The sequence below is a fragment of the Cricetulus griseus genome (assembly GCF_003668045.3).
Source record: "Cricetulus griseus strain 17A/GY chromosome 1 unlocalized genomic scaffold, alternate assembly CriGri-PICRH-1.0 chr1_1, whole genome shotgun sequence".
Taxonomy (NCBI): domain Eukaryota; kingdom Metazoa; phylum Chordata; class Mammalia; order Rodentia; family Cricetidae; genus Cricetulus; species Cricetulus griseus.
The window spans coordinates 148133719-148160433 of NW_023276807.1; the positions used below are offsets into that span (position 1 = coordinate 148133719).

General features: G+C 35.1%; 1 long non-coding RNA gene and 1 pseudogene across 1 annotated transcript in view; both read right to left on the reverse strand.

The window, feature by feature from the left end:
* The window catches only part of LOC107977384, a 74071-nt gene extending 47655 nt beyond the window's left edge, over window positions 1-26416 (reverse strand). The window contains exon 1 of the long non-coding RNA XR_003480227.2: window positions 19573-26416. This is a non-coding gene — a long non-coding RNA (uncharacterized LOC107977384). The remainder of the gene's footprint in view (window positions 1-19572) is intronic.
* On the reverse strand, window positions 7303-9652 carry LOC100767220 (annotated as a pseudogene).
* Window positions 26417-26715: the final 299 nt, after the last annotated feature.

The window sequence follows — 26715 nt, forward strand, 5'->3', positions numbered from 1 at the left end:
TAAAAGGACAGAAAATCTTATTGAATGGTTACTTTCCACATACTACATCTACTGCTTGGTTCAAGGCCCATGATTGGGTAAAAATATTAAGAAAGATGTATGCTGCATATATATATATATATATATATATATATATATATATATATCTGAGGTAGAGGAAGGTTAGCTATGCTGAGGAGGGATTTCTGCATGACATGAGTGTGCTTCACTTTACCTTACTTCTAAACATGATGAAACTAAATAAAGGGTAAAAGGAGTTTTCACAAGTTTATGCTATTACCATGAGTGAGCCAGTCTGAAGGATTCCTAGTAATCAATCATGTGGTCACAGTTCAACTCCTTTGGGGTACAGCCTTTAGCAATTAAGAATGAATATCCAAAAAGGAATTTATCATCAAAAAGTGATTCCCAGGAAGTACTGAAAGGCAATAGTCAAAGAAGTAGGAATAAATGTGTACAAGGATATATAAAGTGTCTCATATGACATGCTTTAGCTGTTACCTCATGCTTTTGTTTATGTACAATAAATTATAAACAAAGAAAATAAACTGTCAACAAAATAAAATCTCTACAAAATAATATAATTTTAAAGTTATTTATTTTTTTATATTATACTGTGATTACTTTGTATCACTCTCATCTTCCTTCCAAGCCCAAAATACTTTTGAATACATATAAAACTATACCAACAACAAAAATTCTATATATAAGTAACATAGTATTTAGTATACCCAAAACCACTTGAAAATCTAGTTATCTAGTTGTTTAGCCTAAATATTCTTTATCATCTTGCAGTTTTTGTAACCATAACTACTAATTTTAAACCAGTACTGTTACTTTCTGCAATTAAAAAATTAACTGAGTTATCTACATAAATTAAAACTACAAGAGGAAAATAGTCTATTGCTGCACAAAAGGAAACACATTAAGTTAAATAGATTAAAAGCATAGCTCATTTTGCTTCTAGTGTGATGAAGCAATGGTTGGAATGTGTGTGGTTGGATGACTGTAATCTGAATACAGTGTCAGCTGAAGCTGTGGATGGACTATACCCTTCTAAGGTGGTTCTTTATTCTTGTCAGGTACTGTGAATCTATTTGTACAAATTCTTTGTTGGCATAGTTCATGCTTCATCCTCTGAGACCTAAGTGTTTTGTTTGGACTTGATGGAGTTTTTTTGTTAAAACATCATATAATACTGTAACGATAATTCTTTCTGACAGTTGGCCTGAGTTCTGCCCACCATGTTAGGACCCAAATAATACACAGAGATTTATATTAGTTAAAATGATTCTGGCCAATGACTAGGATTCCTTATATGCTTGCTCTGTCTTAAATATCAACCATAGCCATAACCTATATATTTATAAAGACTTATCTGATTGAGGACACAGGCATCTTGCATCCTCTCTTGTCGGGGTCATATGGTGGCTCCAGAGACAAGAGGAGGAGGAAGAGGAAAAGAACAACTTCCTGCTTGTCTCTGCTTATATATGAGTCTGCCTGCTATGTTACTTCCTTCCTGTATCACAAGACTTCTTTTTACTACATTTCCCAGAATCCTCATTGACTCCTAATCTGACCTATGTTTCTGCCTCATTGGCTGAGCAGTGCTTTATTCAACAACCAATTAGATAAACATACACAGAAGGACCTTCCCATCATAATACTTTTAACTTTTAACTTCTGTTTGAATACCTTCCTCTAAGACTATTATTTCATTTTTTTTTCTTTTTTCCAAGTAATCATAGGCACCAGTCACCCTGGTTTTCTTTCAGTATGCATTACTCATCGTTCTGTGTTCTAAATTCAATTTTACTTTCCTTTATCTAGTCTGCCTTTCCAGTATCCTGAGACCTTTCCATTTCTCTGACAGACCTATTGAATCAGTGGCCTTCATCCACTTCACATGTTATATTTGAACAGTTAGCCACCTGGAAATCATTTTATTTTTGTTCAAATATTTGAGTCAGTGTTTCATAGAATTTTTCCAGGTTTATATTTCATACAGTTTGTATTGGCTAAGACAACCACAGACTGAAAATCTACCTTCAAGATGACCCTCCCCTACCCAAGACCTGTCTTTCAAGATGACTTCCCTTTCTTCCTTTCTGTTATTCTTTCTTTCTCTCTCTTTCTCTTTAGTAAAGTAAATACAGCCTCCCATAGCTTCTTAATCAGTGAAACTTCTCACAGAAAGTTGGTGTCAGGGAAACACGAATCTATAAAGCCAAGCAGCTCTCCTATTTTATGCAACTTGAGCTTCCAGACTAACTAGTGTCCCCTGCTTTAAGCGGCACAACATCAGTTCTATTTAATTCTATAGATTAGTGAAGATAAAAGAGATGGAGAAAAGTTTAACTACCCTTGAAGGAGCAACAGCACTATATTATTGGTTGGTCTGTTTGGTGGGGGATAAAGATGTGATCCTCCTTGGAAAATATGATTTGTCACAGTTAACATACTACTGTGACTATAATTTATATTTAGAAAGAACATTATTAGAATTATTGTTTTTATTAGCAAACTTTGTGAAATAAAATTCCCTATGGGGTGTTATTATGAAGGCACATTTTATAATATAAATTAAACCACTTATAATAGCCTCAGGTGCTGAAAACAGTCTTCCTCTGTCCCTCTAAGTTCCTTTGCTGGGCAACAAATTAAATTTACATATACTGGATCACCATAGAACATATTTAATTTTATATGTAGGCACAAGAGTCACACAACATGCCCAATATTCCTTAGCATACAGTGAAAACAAAATAAATCCAATTCATTTTTCTCAGCATTATGTTCCAGGTGATTTGATTGTCTGGGTGGTACAGTAAGATGGCCTCTGATGTCAGGCTGACATTGACTCATAGTATCTTGTATATGTTTCATGAAAAAAAAGGTTGCCTTTACTTTTTTTTTCATTTTTTGGTTTTATTTTTTTTTGGATACTTGCTATGATATTTAGTAAGTACAATCATGAGAGACTAAAAAACATGAAATGCTGTTATTTATTATTCACAACTCTCCTGGGACCTCTTGTCTCTTGGGTTTAATGCATTTCCGTAGGATATATTTAACTTTCAACAACTCATTCCAGATACAACCAAATCAAACAATGCATGTAAGTCAGGGAAATTATAGAATTAAAAGCTGTAGTTTTATCAGTTTAAACACTTTGATTAAACTGTGGGCAGACACAGTTTTTTTCTAATACATTTGGTATATTTTGAAAGTATTTACATTTGAAAGTAATTACATTTCTTGACAATTTTTATCAACAACTGGCACTGCCTAATTGTTCTAAATTTTAAGTTCTACCCAAAGGCTTAATCACCAATTTGGAACTATTAAGAGGTGATGAAAGCCTTTAAGAGGAGACACCTGCCGTGAGGTCTTTAAATCACTGGCTACATTTCATCTAAGAGGACTATGTGTTGCTAGTTCCTTGCTGATGTTTCTGTTCCTGGATATGAGGAGAGTGGCTTTGTTCCATCTCACACTTGTGTCACGTTGTGCTATACAACAACAGCTTTGGGAACTAAGAACTAAATGCATTGAAGTGAAGAAAATTGTGAACCCAGTTCATCTTTTCTTCTGGTTAAGTTGATCACCACAATCACCTTTACTAATGGAGAGCTAACTAACACACACATTATCAAAATATGTTCAATAGTAAATAAATGCTGCCTGCCCCCCATTAGCATTTTTTTCGCTAGGGATGTTGTTCAGGTCTCATTTAGCTAACTGTATTTTTGATGTTTCAGAGTGGATCTTCACTGTCATTTCTAGGATCCATAATCCCACAGTAGACTTCCTTAGTTTCTGGTTCTTACCCCTTAGCAAAGGACTACAGGCAACCCTTGTCTTGAGAGAGGGAGAATTAGTCTGTGTAAGGATGAGCACCCTAATTTTTTATCCATAAACACTTGAACAACATTGAAATCATATACCCACAAGTAACTTCAAACATTTAGAAGGTTATATTTATATATTTATGTGTGTGTATGTATATAACAATACCTATCATAGAATAAGAAGCTATTCATTTTAGAGGGAAAGAAGTAGACATGGGAGAGGAAAACAAGAGGAAGTATGGATGTGTTTAGAGGGAGAAAAGTGAAATGGGATAAGTGATGTAATTACATTTTAATTAAAATTTACATTGTGGATTTAAAATATTCTTTACTTTTATTTGCTCCTTTTGTTAGTGTGATGGTTATTTTTGGTTGTCAGTTTGACTACATCTGGAATTAATTAAAACCCAAGAGATTGGGGACACCTTTAAATGATACTTTCTTAATTAAATTACTGGAAGTGGATCCACTTATAATCTGAATTTTGATGTAGGAAGATTAACTTTTAATCCATATTTTTGAAAGTGGAAAAATCCCACCTTAATCTGGGCCACATTTTCTGCTAGAAGCTTATGTAAAGGAAAAGCGAACTCTCTTTGTGTGATTCTCTTGCTAACAAGTCCGTTCCTTCACTGGCATTAGAGCCTACTTCTTTGGATTACAGTGTACTGGAGACCAGCTGAAACATCCAGCCTTGTGAAGTGAATGACTACTGGATTTTTGAAACTTGAATTCATAGTCAGACATTGGGGGATTAGCTGGACAGAGTCTGTAAGCCATTCTAATAAATCCCAATTCTATAAATATACAAAGAGATTTATTCTGTAAGTTCTGTTCCTTTAAGGATTCTAATACAGTTAGTGTGTCCTTGCTCTTTACTTACTTACATCTTGATTAAACATTTAGATGAGTAGATCCTTAAATATAAAATTATTTGACATATAAATCAAATATCTAAACAAGTGGATATATAAACTATGAATTATAAAATAAAGCCTTAAAGAAAACACTAAACAAGAAATGTGAAGAATGAAGAGATGGTTCTATTACTGTGAGTTGTCTCTTCCTCTTCCTCACTTTCAGGGAGTTTCAGAAGTGGGGATCAGAATTAGATGTAGAATAACCTGAGAGGAAGTGATCATCTTTACAAATCAGAAAGGCTGCAAAGGCATTCACAAGATACAAAAAGCAGACTGATAATTTCAAAGTTACTTAGGGGTGAAAATGCATGGTCCTATTCTCAGAATTCACACAGCTGCCATGATTGTGTCAGAAAGGCTAGATTCCCATCAAAAGTTTATCATGGGGAAAAATAGCTTATAAACTACCTTGGGTTGCTGTAGTAATTTATTCCCTTGTGCTATAGTCCATGAGACCCACAGAAGAGTGAGTCTTTGATCTCAGGGAAGGCACTGGTTTGTCTTGTAAGAGCTTCCACCTGGTAGTCAGGCTCAACTAGGATAATGTTCCTTTGATGAATTCAAAATTTAGTAACTCAGGATCATAGTTATATCTGCAAAATGTTTTCACCTTTGCTTTATTCTGTTGGTTAATAACAAGTCTGTTTGTATTGTCACTCAAGGGGAAAGAACTTTGTGTGAACTTTGAGTTCCTATGATTACCAGAGAATATCCATTTTAGCTACATGAAGAAAGACTACTATTTGATGAAATAGGATTCTGAAAACAAAAGTCCTTATGGATTGTATTCTTCAATTGAAAATCCATGGGTTTGTTATCAATAGTAATTAAAAACCATCTTGTAAAGCAGAAATAAAACAAAAGAAGGTCAGTTTGACACACATATCTTTGCATATAGTTGTGCATTTTTACAGATATACAAAGAATTAATGAATATATGGTTTTGACTATATTTACACCTGATAGTTTAAATAATGGGAAAAAACTTTACATTCTGGATTATGCACTTCAGCGCACTATAAAAAAAGAGGACAAGAAAAGTTAAAAAATACAATTCCATGGCTTCAAATATTGAATATGACAAATTTGAAACAGTCTAAAGTCTTCATTTTTATTTTTAATTTTTGATATCCATATTGACCATCTCTCTCTCTCTCTCTCTCTCTCTCTCTCTCTCTCTCTCTCTCCCCTCTATGTGTGTGTCTTTCTCTCTCTTCCTCTTCCTCTTCTCTCCCTACCTTCTGTTGAGCCATTTTTATATTTGCTGAGAATATTGTATATTAAATCTAATGAGATGCTTTATTTTTTGGCTCATGCATCTCCTCTTCAAGTGTAAACAATAATTCATCATAGCTTACCCTTTTCAGATGCCTTTTCCTATGTTGAATTCTCAAAGATTTTTTTCTCTCTCTGTATGTATATGTGTGTGTATGGGTTTGGGAAGCAGTATTTTTTTTTGTAGTATAATTTTAACTTTAACTTTTGTAGTGTAATTTTACCTGCATGAGAGAACCTAAATAATGTTCTGAATTGAATTACAGATACTCATAACTCAGTGAATTCTTCTGCATGTGCACATATGCATGCACTCTTAGTATATTGGGCAGTAGTTTTTTTAATTCCATAATGTTATGTCAAATACCTATACACATATTTTTCTAGAGCATCTATTACATTTGCTAATAAAGCAATAGTCATTGAAATATCTACTTTTAGGTATTTAATAGAAATAAAGTAAGACATAATATCATAGATGAGAATAATTTCATTTTAAATATTCTTAAGCATGTAATTTGACATAATGGTGTAATAATGTACACTTTTATTAGTTTTAGCACTGGGAACACTGCGATAGGTCATTTTTGTCAATGTGAGGCTAGCTTGGTCTTCATAGAGAGTTCCAGACTAGCCAGGACTAGAGTGAGTTCTTCTGTCTCAGCAAAATGAAACAAAATGAAATTTGGTGATATATTGTTTATGATTTAATAAAGCTGTCCTGGGGGTCAGAATGCAAAGGTAGCCACACTAGTTAGCTATAGATGTCATACAATGGTGGTACACATCTTTAATCCCATAACTCAAAAGAAAGAGGCAAATGGATGTCTGTGAGTCCAAGACTACCCTGGGTTACACCGGAATGAATCATTCTAAAAGAGTAACAGTGCTTACACTTTTAATACAAGCATTAGGGAGATATATAAGGAAGAAGCAAAGGGTCTCATGTGAGATGAAGTTTCTAGTCACAGGGAAGACAGGACCTCCATTTCAGCCATGGTAGAGGTTAGAACAACTGTCTGGCTGCCTTGCTTTTTTGATCTTTAGCTGAACCCCAATATTTGACTCTGGCTTTTTATTATTTGTTGTACAACAAAACAAAATTTATTGAGAGCTTGATAGTATTCTTTGATATAAATTGTTCTACTATTTTACTAGCAGTATGTATGAATAAAGAATGTTATGACTCCCATGGAGAATTTTTTTGAAAAATACAATTTCCTAGGTTTTATTTTCACCTTTATATTAACATTTATATGTATTTATTTAGCCAAGCTGTGACTGTTTATTAACTGACCAGATTACAAAAATACCATGAGCAAAACCTTAGTTTGTCTAATAAGCGTGTTTATCTGGTCTTCCCTGTTGCCAGCATCACGACTTTCCACAAAATGAGTTGTATTTTCCTTCATTACACCTCGTGGAGATATTAATTTGAAGAGTTTTAAGAAGCTATTCACTTCCTGCAAGTGTTGTCTAACTGTATAGATCTCACGAGTTTTATCCTCCATGCAGATGATGTTGTATTTACCAAGAGACTGAGCAATCAAGCAATTGTCTCTCAAGGCAATTCTCTTCTTACTAATTTTTCCATAGCCATGCTTGTAGATGAGTTCATGTACTGACTTCAAGTTGGGGTATCTCTATGGTGTGTATGGTTCCTCAGTTATCAGCATGTTAATTAAAGCCTTGTTGAGCTTAACATAGGTGTCATTGATGATCTTAAAGATGACATGAAGACAGAGATGCTGGAATACCTTTCAGACTTTGGAGTTTACACCATTGATTATTTGGATTCTGTTGACATATGCCAACTTCAGTTCTGCAGACATGTAGACGTTTCCAGCTTTCCTTGCGTTCCTATCCATCAGAATCTGAGTCTTGTATATCTCTGCCTATATTCCTTGTGATAGTTATTTGCCTTTTCATAAATAACCTTCCTACTTACAGTTCGAAGTGTCTTGAGGGCAAACTTCTGCAGGCTCTTCACTTTCAAATCTGTGAAATTCCTTTGCCTGTTTTAGTTTTCCATTTTTTATTTAAATTAGGAACAAGATTGTTTTACATGTCAATCCCAGTTCCCTCCCTCTCCCCTCCTCCACTGTGCTCCACTAACAACCTACCTATCCCATACCCTTTCTGCTCCCTACGGAGGGTGAGGCCTTCCACGGGGGAATTTCAGAGTCTGTCATATCCTTTGCCTTTTCTTAAGGGTTTCTGGCACAGCAGGAACCTTTTCTTTCTTTTCTGGCATAGTCTCCATTGATCCAATCAGAAATAAAAAGAGACCCTCCTTAAATATATTATATTATAAATTTTGTTACATCCCTGTCCCTTTCTTCTATCCAAATGCTCTTACTTACTTAGCCGGGTTTCATTCAAATTTGTGGCCTCATTTTCTCTGTTAAATTCCTATGTATATAAATACAACCTTTCAGTCTCTGAAATGTTCTTTATATTTAAGTTTTAATGGCTGACCATTTTATTGATATTTTATCTGACATATAGTGATAAGAATGATCTCTGACTTTCTAGGCTGCTGTAATCTCACACTCTTTTCTTCTGCACTCTATAGGATATGTATCACTCAGTCAAAACAGTAACTGAGAGAAAAGGACAATTCCGAATTTATGTTAAGTCTGAGTGCATTTGTATGTATATATTTGTAAACATGTGTATGCTTTTTGTATGTATATCTTTGTGCATATGTCTATGTGTACAACCCATCTTCACCTTTCTTACACACTTATGTGAATGAATTCCACATGCTCATAGACTTTCACATATCTGTATTCTCATTGGCAGATCTTATTTCTTAATTTTCTACTAGAAATTGCAATGCATCAAGATGTCAGTATAAACAGCAATTCGTAACATTTCTCTGCCTCATTTTTCCCACTTGACTTTACCACAATTTATCTGACTAGCTTGTATTGCAGATATTTATCTCTACCTCGGCACATAAGGAAATTCTCTGTTACTATCCTTATTGCCATTATTTTCAAATAGCATCCTAAACAAAGGGAAATGACTGAGGCTGATTAATTTGTTCTTAAGAGGTCAGTCTTTATTTTCAATTGAATTGTTTAGTGTTTTTGACCTAAACTAATACTTTTAAACATAATCTTGTTTATCCTTTTGAATATGCATATTTGCTGATTGCCAGCTTCTTTGGTTCCTTTTAACCTTTAGAACTTCTACTTTGTAACATCTTTCCTTTTCCAAGTGCATGCTCATCATTTCAACATTTGGCAGAACACATACATCATTCCAACTTTTGTGAGAATGTTTCTTTGAATGAGCTTTCCTCTTATATTTTCAATTTCCTCTTATTCTTACATTGTCTTTCACTTGATTCAGTTTCTGTAGTATTCAGCCAATTAAAATGTGTCAAGCTGTCAAAGTTGGTTTCCTTCAGCAGGAAAGTCAGCAGAGTACTTTTTGTTCAAAAGTTTCCAGCCCTTGTTGTTTATGAGTGTCACATTAAATTCATGTTCTAACTGCCTTCTATGGATGAAGGAATCTATTGTAACTATTGCCCTGGTAAACAGAGATAGTGTATGTTGTGGAGCAGCAACACAATCATGCCACAGAAATATTTTTCTCACGGCAACAAGAAAGGAGAAATTTTCAATTAGTAATCTTGGCTTAGAATACTAATGACTGAGCTGCTTTGTAATATAAGCATAATGGACTGATTATAGAATAACCTTATATAAAAACACATCCCTAAAAATTACTACTGAACAGAATTTGCAAGCACTTGAGAATAAATGCATGGTGATCATTAGATTTATGTTCATAAATCTTAGCAAAAGATTTAAAAGACATGAAAAGTGTCATAAATATTGACTATTATTTATTTGCTGATTTAATATTAATTCTCTGCTATAAAGTGGCATCTGTTCTTATATCAGATGTTTAAAGCCAACATGCATATGGATACAGCAGTGTCCACATACAAAATAGGTATTTAGTAGGTAAAATAACCAAAAGAAACATGGACTAAGGGGTAGAAGTGAATATTTAACAGTAGAGGAAGAATAATGGTACAGTAGAAGTTTGCATAAGAAGCAGGAAAGTAAGTGTTGATACTTCAGTTCATGAAAACTATTGTCAATACTTTGAACTTAACTGACAATAAGATACCGGGTAATTATAGGCTTTCCAAAGTTGAGGGATGTAATTTCAGAATGTTTCGGACTTTTACCCTGGAGGGTAATACACATACAGTCGAGTACTTTAAACACATACAGACACCTATGAAATACATGTTTTATTACAGAGCAAATGTCTGCACAAACACCAAAGAATTTACCAGCTACCCATTGATGATTCTTTTATATGATTAACCTTTGTAGAGTTACATTTTACATTAGTTTTATGTCACTCTTCTTTCCATATAGTTATAAAGCATATGTCTTTTAATAATATAAAAATGTACTAGCTTTTAAATCTATATAAATTTCTTTTTTAAATTTTTATTTATTTGTTTTTATGTTCTCATTTATTTTTTAATTCATTTAATTGAGAAACAATCTTATTTCATAAATCAATCCCAGTTCCCTCTCTCTCCCTCCCATACTCCCATGCAAACCTTCCTGTCCCACTCACCATCCACTCCCCAGGGAGAGTGATTGGGATCATCAAATTCTGTCACATCATTTGGGGCAGGACCTAGACCCTCCCCTGTGTATCTAGGCTGAGTGAATATCTGTCTATGGGGCAATGGGCTCCCCAAGTCCATTCATGCAATAAGAATAAATATGGTTTCCACCGCAAGAGGCTCCATAGACTGCCCAGGCCTCCTAGCAGTCACCCACGTTCAGGGGTCCTGGTTCTGTCTTATGCTATTTCCCCAGGTATCTGGCTGAGGTCCGTGAGCTCCCACTTACTCAGGTCTGCTGCTTCTGTGGGTTTCTCCAGCATGGTCTTGATTCCTTTGCTCATCACTCAACCCTCTCTACAACTGGATTCCAGGAGTTTGGCTCAGTTCTTTACTGTGGCTCTCTACATAAAATTTCTAATTCAATACTCTCATTGTTTTATACAGTTCTAAAGCTACACTCTCTTTCAATGTCCATCTTCCTCCACAAAGCAGTAGCTTGTAGATAGTTTATTACGTTTTTTTTTATTATCTCAATCTAAGAACTAAAACTTTGAAACTACTAGAATAAAAAGTAAGAAAAACATTTTAAAATATACACTCCAAAATTACTTTCTGAGTAGAAATTTAATAATTCATAGGAAAATAAATTGCAAGAATTCATGAAAAGTTTGCATCAGGTCAAGAAGATTACACACAGCACATGCAACAATTACCAGAGTTAAGAGTCACAGAGTGGGAGAAAACATTTCTCGGTTATTAAAAAAGCTGTGTGACAAGATATTTCCTGGGGAGATACAACACATACATCTACTCACCCTAGATCAGAAGCCCATAACAGAATAAATCATGGATCCCACCAAAGTCCAACTGGTAAATCAATGGGTTTTATCATGATTTCTTATGGGAATATCAGTAAAAAGTTGCTTATAGAAGCAGAAATGATTCAAAGACAGCTGCATCACCAAAGTCCACCCCACAAAGCTGGGGACTGAATCACACTGAAAAGCCTGCAGGCAACTTATCAGGCCTGGAGGTGTCCTTTTCGGGTGGTGCTGTTGGTCTGGATGATTTCTAGTTCTTCCTGGCCTGGTTTCAGACTTTTCTTTGCAGGTTGGCTTGTCTAAAAGTGGGTCTCAGGAATCCTTATTGGTTACTCTTAGTAGGGAAAAGCTAGTGATTCTTATCAGTTTCAAAAATTCCTTGAAGAAATTTTAAGTTGTTTAATTTCTATATTAAGGAGCTTTCCTGGCAGTTAGAATGTTTGATTCTTAGAGGAAACTCTTATACAGCACAAGAACAAAAATTATGGTCAGTTTTTACTTATGCTTGAAATATAGTTATAAGAAATTTTAAATGATGTAGAAGTAGAATAGGGAGCCAAAAGGTGGACTGAGTTAGATAACAAAAGCAAAGAAGAAGGTTACTATGATCAAAGTACATTGTATGTATGGTAATATGTGAGGATAAAATATGATTTTTTAAAAAATTAGCATATGCTAATAAAATTATTTGAAAAGTTTGTTGATTCATAAAATATATTTTATTCTTATATTACCTAATTTTAATTAGATTATTTCATTGTTCTTTTTTGAAAAGCATTTTCAAGTGCCCTGTGATCATTCTCTTCCCCCTCCCTTACCTCTGCTAAGATTCTTTCCACCTCCACATACTTTCGATTACAGGCCCCTTCTCCCTGTCTCACCGAAAGTACAAACAAGACCAAACTAACAAAAAAAATTGCACATAACCCTTCCGCATATGCACAAAAACATGAAAATTAAAATCTACAAGCAAAAGATCTTAGACAAAAGCTATTTAAACAAAAGCAAAAGCAGACAAAATGCCTACAAAAAATACAATTGAGTTAGTTTTATGTTGGCCAATGAGTCGTGGCCACACTGTGTATCACATGTTTCATTTTCTTTCTCTTCACGTCCTCTCCCACTGGTCTCAGCCTCTCAAATAATCCCCCTTCTGATTTCCAGTTTTATATTTCATGCCTGGATGGTACATATGCAAAATATATGCAATGGTTGTCTTTCGAGTCGAACTTATATTCCTTAATAATTCCATGCATTTTCCTGGAAATGTGATTTTCTTTTTATTTATTGGCCAAACACTACATACTTTATATATCCCACATTAAAAAAAAAAAAAAAAAAAACATCTGTTTGACTGTTAATGGATACCTGGGCTAATTCTATATGTCTTTATTATGAAAGGAAAGACAACAAACTACAAAGTGTAAGGATCTGTGCTATTACATTGAAATTTCTCAGGCTTGTATCTGATGTGAGATAGCTAGATCATAAACTGATTCTATTTTATGGGTCTTTTAAGAATCTCCAAATGATTTCTATAGTGTATGAACTAATTTATATTTCCCAAACAGTGTTTAATAATACCTTTTAAAATGTGTCATTGTTACCATTTTGTTTTGCATGATTTATTTGAAAGCAATTGTAAATGGCTGGGATGAATCTCCTTGCAGTTTGGTTGCAATTTCATGATGGCTAATGATGTTGATATTTTCAATATGTTTATTGGCTACTTACCTTCTTTTAAAACTGTATTTTTAATTTTTCCACTTGCTGATCAAATTATTTGTTTTTATATTATTGAATTTTCAAATTATTTGCATTTTATGGACCTTACCTCTTGTCAGAGAAATGTGTGTGTGTGTGTGTGTGTGTGTGTGTCTGTGTCTGTGTGTCTGTGTGTCTGTGTTTTCCTATTGACTCTGAAGATTGTCTCTTATTGTGTGATTTGTTTCCCCTGCTGTGTAGAAGGGTGTTCACTTCATTTAATCCTGTTCATCAACCAATGTAATCATTTCTTTGCTTATTGGGGGTCCTATTCTGAAAATCATTTTTCAGGTCTGTATCTTAAAATATTTTTCATTTTCTTTTCTATATTAGTTTCAACTTTGAGTTATTAAACTGTTAATACTTTTTTGTTGTTTTTCGAGATAGGGTTTCTCTGTGTAGCTTTGGAGCCTATCCTGGCACTTACACTGGAGAACAGTTTGGCCTTGAACTCACAGAGATCCACCTGCCTCAGCCTCCCGAGTGCTGGGATTAAAGGAGTGGACCACCAAAGCCCAGCCCTGATGATACTTTTTAAGTTAGAATTGATATATATGCAGAGTGAGAGATAGAATTATATTCCTTTCTGTTATGGGGATTTCAAGTTTTCTACTATTGTTGTTTGGAGACACTTTTTTTTCTACAAGGTATCTTTTGGCCACAGCAATGTGGATTTACTTTTGAGTGCTCTGTTCAGTTCCAGTAGTTTATATATTTGATACAGTGTTATGCTGTTTTGATTACTATGACTCCATAATATAATTTGAAATCAAGTATTAAAATTTTTATAATATTGCCCTTTTTGTTTAAGTTTTGGAGTTTTGATATGAATTTTAGGGGTATTTAGAAAGTTAGATAGGGATTGCACTAAATACATAGATTAATTTATAATGAATTTAACAAACTCCACCCAGCAGAGGAAACAATTAACACAATGAAGAGTCTGTTCTTAGAATAAAAAGAAAACACTGTTTGCTAGCATTTTATCTGACAAGAGGTAACCATGTGATGGTTATTGTTTGCTGTTAACTTGACAGATGTGGAAGAATGTGGGAGACAGAACTTCTGTCCTGACCATTGAGGAACTATATCATATTAATTTGAATGGAAAGGCCCATCCACTGTGGTGACTAATATGGGATAGCTTTCTGTATGCTGCTTTTATTGGTTAATAAATAAACTGATTTGGAAAATGGAGGGCAGAATAGAACCAAGGAGGACATCCAAACAAAGATATGGAGATAAAATAGGCAGAATCAGGTAGACAACCTATACTTGCAGGAGGAGCAATATGTGAGATAATAAGCCACAAGCATCATACTAAATCATACACTGAATGGCTTAATTTAATTGGGAGAGTTACTCATTAATATGAATTATCCTTGGCCAAATATTTATAATTAATATTTTTTGGGAGACAAATACTTCAGGGCATGGCACAAGATCCTAGACCATGCTTGGCAGGCCACATAGTTATATATTAACATTTACATAGAACTCTTTAGAACCTCAGCTCAAGAAAAGAAACAACTTGACCCAGTCCTCCACCCTATGTTCTACCTACAGGCTCAGTCACCTAGGAAACCCTTCGTAGACCTCTTACTCATGAACTCTCTACCCTGCCAAACATCTTCTCTTTGTGGTTTCCTAATATCCTGCTTCACTAACACCTGGCGCACAAACAACCCATTCTATCCCTCCCCATATCCTGCTCTGCTGACTATATAAGCTAGCCTGAGAAAAATAATGTTTGCCACTTGATCAGAACACTGTCTTGTGATTGTTCTTTCTGCGTATCTTGTCCCCATTCCCTATCCCTTATTCTCTTGCCCCAGGCTGATTTCCCTCAGTTGGGACAAATATTAAACCTCTAAGTGTTTATTCAGGATCTGGCAGGCAGGAGAAATACCTCCATTTACAGGTGACATCATATCACAGTTGTATTATTCAACTATATAAATGTAGAAGACAACAGAATCCTAGAAGCTACTCTATCCAAAATCAAGGAACCAGTAAATTCTTTGCTTTCATAATAAATGATATTAACTATGTTTACTCACATTTCAGAGATGACAATGAGATCCCTTGGACTTCTTCTGTTGCAGTATTAATGACATCCATGACTATAGCACCATCACGACTTACATATTTCACAAGACAAAACGTTTTCACACTAATATGAATTAGTTTCCTCATATGAATTTTAAAGGAGGATGGTGCTAGTGTTTATGTTCTAGCTTGGTCTTGCTTACTATTTTCTTTGGTTATAGCAATTTCCTTTGATTTAATAATTTCTAAGATTTTCAATAGGTGGTTGAGTTCAATATTCCATCATTCATTTCTACTATTAATATTATAAAATCACTTCTTTGTGTTTTCCTTGCATCTAATTTTGTTTTTGTTTATACAAACTATTATGTTCTTCCAAGACCAGGATTGTTTCTTACTTCCTTTCCCCAGTGTGTGAATAGAATGAGTCCCTATGTACAATAGACAATTACTGTTCATTCAATATTGTACTTTAATGCATATAAAATGCATTTATTTATAAACTTGTTTGGTATACTTAACTGAACTATAAAAAGTGAAATGTTCAAGTAACTATTTTATACTTCATTGTTCATAGTTATCAGAGAAGCTGTAGACAGAGGTCAGCTTCTATGTTATTCTCTATAAAGCAATCCATGCCTGTATTCTCATTTATTTGAACTTGGGTTCTGTCAGATTCAGAGACTAAAGAGATTCTGAATCAGCCCATTCTGGGACTTCTATGACATATGTTTCACTAAAAAATCTGTCTAAAATTTATTTGAAGCTAATATTTCCTTCAGGCTATAAAATATAGCAAACTAATTTGAAAGGGTAAGGGGTAAGAAGAATAGCCATCCTAAGCAAAATATTTTATGGAGAATTCTAAATGTAAACATCTCCAGAAACTCTAGGTGTTTGTCTTCTCACATGGGGAAATATGAGGTTGAACCCACTGTGCTCTCTTTCAAAGAGATATTATAACTGAGATACAGCACTGTGTAAAAGGACATAAAATAAGGTATATGCAATCCAAAGAGAATAGTAGTCTTACATCTCATAGATTATAAAAATAGATGAATATGAATTTCTGAGTTTGAGAATCTAAAGACTTTTAAATTGTGTCTTGCTCTCAAGCACACAGTTCTTGGCATAAAAATATTTCCAGTATTTTATTGAACAAGTACTCTGAACAACTGCATTGATGACAGGTAATATGTTAAATAGACTCTCCACATAGAAAGAAGTAAAGAATATGGTTGAAAATCCATCAATTAATTGAGGGAAAAATACAGCCTAGGTTGCTGTTGTTAATTACATTGGAAGACAGGGGAATAAAAGGCAATTCCACTTTGGATTACTGTATTTTTATTTTTAGGAACTTGCCATTCTACTGTTTTCTCTAATTGCTTAAATGAGGTCAATTTTCCCCTCCTTTAGTTAATATAGTATAAGCCCAAGTAAGCTCCTTCCCTACAGACTTGCCAAATTACCCAGCCTACCTATTGTTGTTTGATGGTGTTAGGAAGGAAAGCAACACCATACTACAGAGCTCACATGGGAGAGGGTCTCAGCTTTTATGAAGGGATGTAGAGAATGTGCACAAGGAGTGGCTGCAGCTAATGATGTATCCTGTCTGGACCCTTAGCGATGGCCAATACAAACACCTAAGTACTAGCAGGCACATGAGCACAAGGAGTGCTCTCAGTTGAGGACCCTAGGGCAAGGCAATGTAATGCCTGAATGCTAAAACTACCACCACTGCTCATTCTTCCCTTGTAACAAATTCCAACACCACAACTCTCTTGGAAGCACTCTGCCCCACCACAGGTCAGACCAGCAGCCACAATTCCAGGTAGGCATCTTGCTAGCAGATAGCCCCCACTTTCTCACTGTTTGCACCACCAGCCCAAATGGCCCTCCCCATCCATTTCACCATATCCTGATTCCCAACTCCTGCTGAGGATCCTTAATGGAACCAGAGGCCAGGCTGGCAAGAACTTCAGCCCCAAACCTCCACTCAAACAATGGCCACTCTAGACAGATCATAGAGGACACAAAACAACGAATGAAAACACCACCCAACAAAGACAAACTCAGTCTTAGTCACCTAGATCTATAATTACCCCAAACCCAGATGCCTAGATGCCAGTGTAAGAAGACAATCAACAACAGACAGAAGAGTAGGTCACCAAAAGAGCCTAGCTATCCAAATACAGCAAGTCCTAAATATTCCAATATAGCTGAAACATGAGAAAGGAACCTTAAAAACAATTTTATGAAGATGATAGAGGTCCTTAAAGTGGAAATGAATAACTATCTTAAAGAAATTGAGAAAAAGACAAACAAAAAATTGGAGTTAATGAATAAGCCCCTTAAAGAAAGCTAAGAAATAAAACCAGTTGAAAGAAATAAATTAGACTCTTTAAGACCTACAAATAGAAATAGAAGCAATAAAGAATACACAAACTGAGGGGATTCTAGAGATGGGAATTCTAGGTAAACAAACAGGAATCACAGACACAAGAATAACCAACACAATGTAAGAGATGGAATAGAGAATATCAGGGGTTTAAGATACAATAGATAAAATTGATTCTTAGGTCAAAGAAAATGTGAGGCCTGGGCAGTCTATGGTACCTCTAACAGTGGAACCAGTGTTTATCTCTAGTGTACAAATGAACTTTGGGAACCCACTCCCTATGGAGGGATACTATTGCAGCCCAGATACAAGAAAGAGGGCCTAGGCCCTCCCCCAAATTATGTGACATGTTTTGATAATCCCTTGTGGAAGGCCTCACTATCCTTGGGGAGTGGGTGGGAGGTGGGTTGGGGGCTTGGTGGGGGACGTGGGAAGATGGGTGGACAAGGCAATGGGGTATTGCTATGATAAATAAATAAATAAATAAATAAATAAATAAATAAATAAATAAATAAATAAACAAACTAAAAAAAAAAATTCCTGACACAAATCATGCAGGAATTCTGGAACACTATGAAAAGACCAAACCTAAGAATAATAGGAAAAGAAGGAGAAAATTCTCAGCTTAAAGACCCAGAAAATATTTTTAACACAACCATTGAAGAAACATTTCCTTATATTTTCAGTTGTGAGTCCAGGCTTTAACTGCTGAGCCATCTCTCCAGCCCAAAACAAACATTTCCTAACCTAAAAAAGGATATGCCTAAATATAAAAGCACAGGTAGCTCACAGAACACCAAATAGATTGGACCAGAAAATAGAGTCCCCTTGACAGAAAAATTATGACCAAAACACTAAACATCTAGAACAAAGAAAGACTATTAAAAGCTATAGGGCAGAAAGTCCAAGGAACATAAAAAGACAATATTCCTAGAAAATGACTTCTTTACATTCTTTAGCTCAGAAGCATAGGTCGCCTAATTATTTATCTTAAGCAAAAATTAACTATTTTTAGTCTATAATGCAGAGCTGGCTTCATACTGATTGTGATGTTATCAGTGAACAAAATGGCAAAAAGACTCTGATATTTGAGGTATATAATCTAGAAATTGCAGATAGAAATGAATATATTAAATAGATAAAATATACTGTGTGAAATGGAAATAAATGCCATGAAAAAGGAAAAATATTCATAGACTACATAAAGAGGAAAGATTTTTGGTCATCAAATATTGAAATATTTAAGTAAATTTGAGATTCAGGGTATTAGGAAAGTCAATTTGCAAGGGAGTTTGTCATACAGGAAATTGTGGGATAAGCCTGATAGGTAAAGTGAACATACCATGTGCCTACCTTGGAGTTTCTGAATTGTTTGATGGGAAAGCTTTGAATTACAAAGCAAAACTCTGTGGTCAATCTCTGAAATTTCAGTTCTTGTTTGAGAGTTTCAGTAGCAAGGCATTTCCTTAGTGGGATATTTTTATAATTACAATTCAATCTGTTGAGGCTGGCATTTTTAGTTTCTAACATATCACATGATTTTCATAAAGAATTAAAAGTTAGTTTAATGAGACATAACTAGTGGTAGGTCAAGGGTTCTTTGATATACAAATTTGTGTGTGTGTGTGTGTATGTGTGTGTGTGTGTGTTTAATTAGATCTTTTCATTATTTAACTGTAAAAATAAGTCTTTCCACCAAGCTGCCCAAGCCCCGCCTACACGAGGGTGCTTTCTTCCAGGCTGCCTGAGTTATGCCCGCCACCATATTAAGGGCCCAAAAAACACACAGAGATTTATATTAGTTTCAAATGCTTCTTGGTCAAAGACTAGGAATTCTTATATGCTAGCTCAGTCTTAATTATCAACCATAAAGACTTACCTTATCGTACACCAGCTGTTGGTGTCTTCTCTTTCTGGGATCAAACAGCAGCTTCAGAGCAGAGAGCAGGAGGAAGAGAAAAAGGAATGACTTCCTTCTTTTGCTTATATATGAGTCTGTCTGTTATGTCACTTCATACCTGTATCACAAGACTTCCTTTACTACATTTCCCAGAATCATTCTTGACTCCTAGTCCTGCCCAACTTGCTTCTTCATTGGCCAACAGTGCTTTATTCAACAACCAGTAAGAAGATAAACATACACAGAAGGACTTCCTCCAACATTTATCCATGCATAATAGACAAGCCTCATAAGCAGAAATTGTTTTTCTAAATACAGATGGTAAACTTACATGGAAAATTCAGACCCCATTCTCACTGTTTTCAAATTAAATGAGAAACTATTCTTTGAAATAATTGGAGTTCCTGTCTATCTTTATTTCTACATGTATCTAAATTAAAATGTCACAATATTGAAAGAAAAACCTACTGTAAAGTCTTTGTTCATTTTTAGTTTTATGGTAGAGAATATTATTAATATTTTTGGTCATGTCACCATTTCAGTATAGACTTGAATCAATTGCCATTTGGCTATGGTTATAAAAAAAAGTGAAGACATTCCTAATTGTAGAATGTGTTTGTCATGCTTATAGCATACTGGACTGTGAACTACTTTCCTTACAGGTACCATGAAGAATATTACTCTTCTTTTTAACTTATTCTTTATGCATTTTGCAATAGGGCCTTTTAATTCCCAGATATGTTATGGTTCTTTTAGATACTTGTATTTTAATAAATTCAAAGAAAGAGATCATTGGGATACACCAAATACTTAATGGTATCCTTAAATTCAAAATGACTATAACTGGAGAAACAGAGAAAGCAATTACATTTCTATACAAAAGAAATTCACTTTAATACAGCAAAATATTAATTAGTATTTTGTACAAAAACACAAATTCCTTTAGGATAAGTTATCTTTAGGTATTCTTGTATAGAGAGATTACAAATCAAATATTATTTGCCTTGATTTCATGAAGGATTCAATGTCTGGTTTTTTTTCCATTTATTATTGAATTTCCCAGTCAGAGTGATAGAATTTGACACACTGCTCTCTAAGAATAAAATTTCTGTGATATAAAATATTTTCTTTTATTTTTTAAAACAATAAAACATTTTCTTATGTACAGGACATACCATACGCTGCTACCTTACTTATAATTATTAATCCTCATGAGCCTGATTCATTAAGTGAGGCAGAAATTGTTTGTATCAATTTGTAGTTTCTAAATGTGTAGTTAGAGACAACAAATAATGCTAATATTTCCTGTATATACTGCCAAGACCCAAGAAGTGTTGTCTGTGAGAAAGTGGTAGTGTGCCCACAGCCAACAGGTGTGATGAACTAATGTAATATTGGAGAGATTCTTATTAATAGGTTAAACTTTGGAAATCAATTTGGGATGCTTGGGTAGGAGTCATACACAAAATTACTACTACTTTTCCTTCACTGCATTTTAAAATTTTATATTGTACTTCTTTTATATTTTCCAATTGATCCCATATAGTCACTTTCTATTTACTAATATACAATGAAAATGTTTTTCATTTAAATAAAAAATGTAAAAATTATTAAAAAATAAAATGTTATTTTATTTTTATTGTAACAATTTTACCTTTATATACTATACAATTATACAAATAAATGGGTTTCATTGTGATATGATCATGTAAACACTTATGGGGGAATAGTCTGTGTGTTAGTGTTTGTGTGTATATGTGGGTTTGATTTTCTGTGTGTGTGTATGTGTGTGAGCATGTGCTCACCTGTATGTGGCATGTACAGATCTAGGCTCTGGATGTCTTCCTCTTTAATTCTTCATCTTAATTTTGATACAGGGACTTTATGGAACTTGGAGATTTTCATGTTGACCAGTCTGATCAGCCAACTCCTGGGATCTATGTGTCTTTCTCCTCTACAGCACTGGACATATAGGCTCCAGTTTCCTTGTTTAGGTTTTATGTGGGTGCTGGGATTCCAATCTCAGAAACCCATGCTTGTTCAGATAACACTTTATCCATTCCCATAAAACAAGAATATTTACTCTTATTCTAGTACTTTACTAGTACCAGGATTATTGAATCGACTTTTTCTTATTAGTTTGGAAAATAATGACTTTATTATTCATATGCATTATTTAGATTTGAAAATGGGTTATACTTTAAATTATTGGAATCATTTTTACTTAGTGGTAATTTGTAGGGAAAATCAAATATTTCCATGGTAATATAAAGCTAGCAAATAATTTCTCCTTTTTTTGCATCTCTTTATGTTTGTCCCTTATTGACCTTAAATTCATAATCTAAATTAAAACACAAGCAAATTTAAAACATAATCTTAGTTAAAGATTATTGTATTAAAACCAAATTGGAGAGGTTTATCAGTATTTTGCAGATTGTTTTTTAGGAAACAAATTAACATTGATATTTTTCTTCTAATTTCATTCTTATTCACAACTTATTTAGCACTACTGTATAATTCCTTTGGTGTAAATACTATTGGAGTGGATTTCAAGATCCAATTGAGATGACAATAAATGTGATGTTGAAGAACTCTAGAGTATCAGTATATATCTCTGCAGGCACAAAGTACCATAGGCCACTCTAGGCCTGAACTACTTTTCAACCTTAATCTAAGAGTAATGACAAAACACAAAACAGTTGTTCATTTCACAGATATCTAGTGAACTTGCATAATATTTTTTCTTAAAATTAAGCAATTTTCTGAGCTGTTATTCCAGTTTGTCTCCTAAGTCAAACTTTTCATGTTAGAGACTTGCAATTTAAGTCAGAAGACTTGCACACATATAGGAACTAAGAAATAAAACAAAACCACTTTGAAGATTATTAGCCTATTCTTTTTTCCCCTTAAACTTTAGACACACTATATAAAAAAGATCCTTCAGGGTAATAATGGTACTCAATGACTTGAGACCTGTCACACTTTTGGTCTTCCTGCCTTTGCCAGCGAGTGTTGAGTTTACAAGTGTATATACCACCATGCCCGGGTAAGCCACAGTTCCCTCCTATGGTCCTTTACAGGCCCCCATCTCCTGACAATGTTTCCATGCCTGGATTCTGTGCAATGGCCACTGAGATATCCTTCAGTAGGGAAAACTAAACCTAAATCCACACTGTTTTTAAATCTTTTATTAGTGGTAGAAGTTATAGTCTTTCAGAGACCTCTCATCTCTTAAATTGGAGTTGCTACTACCAATCTCATACCGGCAAAGGTCACCTGGGAGGTACTGAGATGCAGTCACAAGATGCCCACTAACAATGTCCAGACTGCTTTGTATGTGCCTGTGTGCTGCAGTTAATGTGGGGTTAATGCTTTAAAGTAGGGACAGCCTGGAGGATACTCAGAGTGGGGGTTTCTTTGTCATCCTCACAGTCACTTGATCCTCTGATACCCCTCAGTGGAGACCTAGAGTCCAAATGGCTGAAGATAAACCTCCTTTGAAGCATGATTTAGAACATGAGCAAATATCCCTGTCGCCCAGGCACTGCTCCATTGTCAGAGATGCAAATCTCTCCAAAGAGCTGAGTGGTTTAATTAATTAAGGCTTTCTGGGTACTTTTTTTCCTGAGACTGAAAGGTGAATTGTAAAGGAAGCCTTCCCAAATTGCAAATGAAAACGGAAAGCCTCCCTATAGGAATGCCGGTAAATTGAACAGTCACACCTGGGCGCAATGATGCTGCAGGCTGATAGTTCTCAACATGCACAGAACAAAACTGGTCAGAAAAACACGGCCAGGGCCTGGAGGAGAGCATAATCCCGGGCGGGCCAGACTCACTGCTCAGTGTGTAGGGAATGCAGGACGAGGCATTCTAGATGGGTGTGTTCAGGGTACAGTCATCCCAGGGTATTAGTTCTTTATTGTTTCATCAGGACAGCATCGAAGAGCATGTAGAAATTGTTTCCCTCTGTTTGTCGGGAGAATGTGGCGAGTCATATTGGTGGGCATTCTTTCAGATCTTCTCTCCCTTGAGCCTTCTCTTGTAGAAGACTTGAGTGTGTGAGCCCCCTGTGACACCAAGTGTTTCAGCTCCTGGAGTGCCAGGCAGTTGTTATCCTGTCTGCTCTGGCTGTTCCTCGCTCTGATGAAGGTTGAGTACTCTCTGAGGAGCTGACTTTAAGAGGGTTTTTGTCTCTTTGTTGTTTCCTAGGAATTCTTGAATTGCTGGACTCAAGTGATCATCCTTCCTCAGACTTTCAGGTGCCTGGGCAAAGTCTACAATTTCCTGGATAAAGGACCTAGAAATATGGTTGAAGACTTAGTACTGAAGGCCACCTGTGTGTGTTAGTATTCAGGCATCTTTACTGGCCTGCCCTTGGGGTTCTGACAGGATACTCTTTCAGCTGCAGCCACCTGTGCACTTTCATTATGTTCCCTTTTAAAAGAGACTTGCCCAGCTCCCATCCCCCCACGCTCTGTCTCTCTGCTTCTCTGCCTTTCCTTCCTGCCTGTCTCCTTGCTTCTGTTTTGCCACTCCTGCCCCAGAGGCCCTTCTTCCCACTCCCCTCCCTTCTTTTCACATTCCTTTTCCCCTCATAAGAGACCCCTCCACTTGAAAAAAAGAATAAATAAATATAAAAGAAACATTATTTTTGAACTATATGGTAAGGCAGATTTCTAAGATTTTACAATAGAGAAAACAAAAATAACCTGAATTTAGAAGTGAACTGAAGAACTTGGATCTTTAGTTAGACTTGACATTTTTATTTCTAATTCCCTCCAAAATAATAACAACTTAAGCATCAAATACCTATATAGGTCTTGAAGTTGCACAATGAATCAAATAATGAAAAGATCACTTCCAGTGCTAATTGTGTTTTGGTTGGAGAAAAATGATTATTGGAAGCTATGGCTGGTGGTCATATGAAATTTTTAGAGTGAATAGCATGATAAAGACTAATGGACTAATTTATAGGCTGTATGATGAGGTTAAACTTGGTGTTCAGAACTCCTTGAGTATATATCAGGAAAGCACATTCCAGGATGAAGGAATAGAAAGTGCACATTGTACATAGTATGTTTATTAATGAACATAGGGAACATTGGATTGGAAACATAGGTTTCAAATAACTGTAATGGCAAGGACCATCATGGCAGGGAGATTGGCAGTAGGCAGGCAGGCATGGAACTGATGTAGTAACTGATAACTTGCATCTCATTTGTAAAAATGAGGCAGAGTAAAAGAGCTCATGGGCTTTTGAAACTTCAAAGCCTACTCTCAGTATTTACTTCCTCTAACAAGGCTACATATTCTAATCCTTCCTAAAACAGTCTGACCAACTGACAAAACAAACATTCAAATATATGAGCCTATGGAGTCCTCCTCATTCAAACCATGACACATGGTTTGACCAAAACCAATTTGCTTATTTCAGCTTTCAGCTTGTAGTTGTTCTTGAAGGAAAGTCACAAAAGGAACTGAAGCAGAGAGTATGGAGAAACATTCCTACAGGCTTACTGCTCATAGCCTGTTCAACCAAATTTCTTAGATTTCCATTGCTGGCCCGCCTGCCCAAGGTTTATTTCTCTCATACAGTGGGCTGACTTCTTCCTTTATCAACCATTAATAAAGAAAATTTCTCACAGACTTGCCTATATGGCAATTTGCTGAAGGAATTTTCTCAATTGAAGTTGTCTTCTCAGATGATCCTAACATGAGTCAAGTTGACAGAAAAATAATCAGCACATACCTTTACTTTGTCCAGGAAAATTTGTATACTTTCAGTGCAGAATATTATGAGCCAAATCACTCTTGATGTTTACTATTGCTCAATATTTCACACATATAATTTCAAATAAAATACTTCCTAAATTTTCTATAAAAGAAATGCTGTTCTTTTCTTAAAAGAGCTCATATTTATTATTAACTAATGGTATAAAATTTATGCAATTAAAGATCTATGTAGCTTATGAAAATAATTTTTGCAAATTTTTTTTTGAGAATGGTTCAAAAGACCCCACAGATCAACAGAGGTACTATTGCTTAACAACTAGGGACATAGAAGACAAAAACAAAACATTTGTACCAAATCATGGTTTACAGTACTTGTCAAATTATATGAAGTAAATGTGTCCAGTAGGATTGATTTTATGCCACATTGTTAGAAATTTACATAGCAGTCATGCAACTATAACAGAGAATGAGTGCATCAAATTTATACCCTATAAATATTATAGTAATTTTGAGTGTAGAGTTTTTGGTGAAATGCAATGACAAAATTTGGAAGTGGAGAGATTTGACTACTCACTGTAATCACCTTAATAGAATATATTTCATTTCAATGTATGAATCAACTTTTAAGTAATACTATGCTTGATTAAAATATCTATGGAAATTCATTAGTAGATTTTGAATGCCAATATAAGGTAGCTCAAGTATATTTTCGATCCATTATTGGGGTATCATTCATATTATCACTATCACCAGTATGGTTCAGAAACAGTGTGTGTGCTCATGTTGAAAAATTATTGACTTCCTCCTGCCCAAATAACAATTTTGATAACCTAGACAAAGAATAATCTAATTTTGAGACATAACCTTCCATTTATATTCTTAGGTTTTCTTTATCAAAATGTTTGTTATTGGCCTAGGAAAGAAAAAGTCAACAAACAATAATGCCTTCAGTTACGAAAATATTTAACCAAAAAGTGAAAGTTGTACCAAAGAACAAAGTAGTATTTATGTTTATAAATTTAGTTTCCTTTAATGTTTTTTCCTTTTTTTAAATTTAAATTTGAAATGAGATTGTTTTTCATGTCAATCCCCATTCCCTCAACTTCCCTTCCTTCCCTGCCCCACACCGACCACCATCCCATCCCCTTTCTGCTCTCCAGGGAGGGTGAGGACTTCCATAGGGAATCTTCAAGGTCTGTCACATCATTTGGAGCAGGACCTAGACCCTCCCCTGTGTATCTAGGCTGACGGAGTATTCTTCTATGTGGATTGTGCTCCCAAAGTCCATTCATGTAGTAGGGATAAATACTGATCCATTACCAGAGACACCATAGACTGTCCAGACCTCCAAACTGATATCCACATTCAGGAGGTCTGTAACAGTCCTAT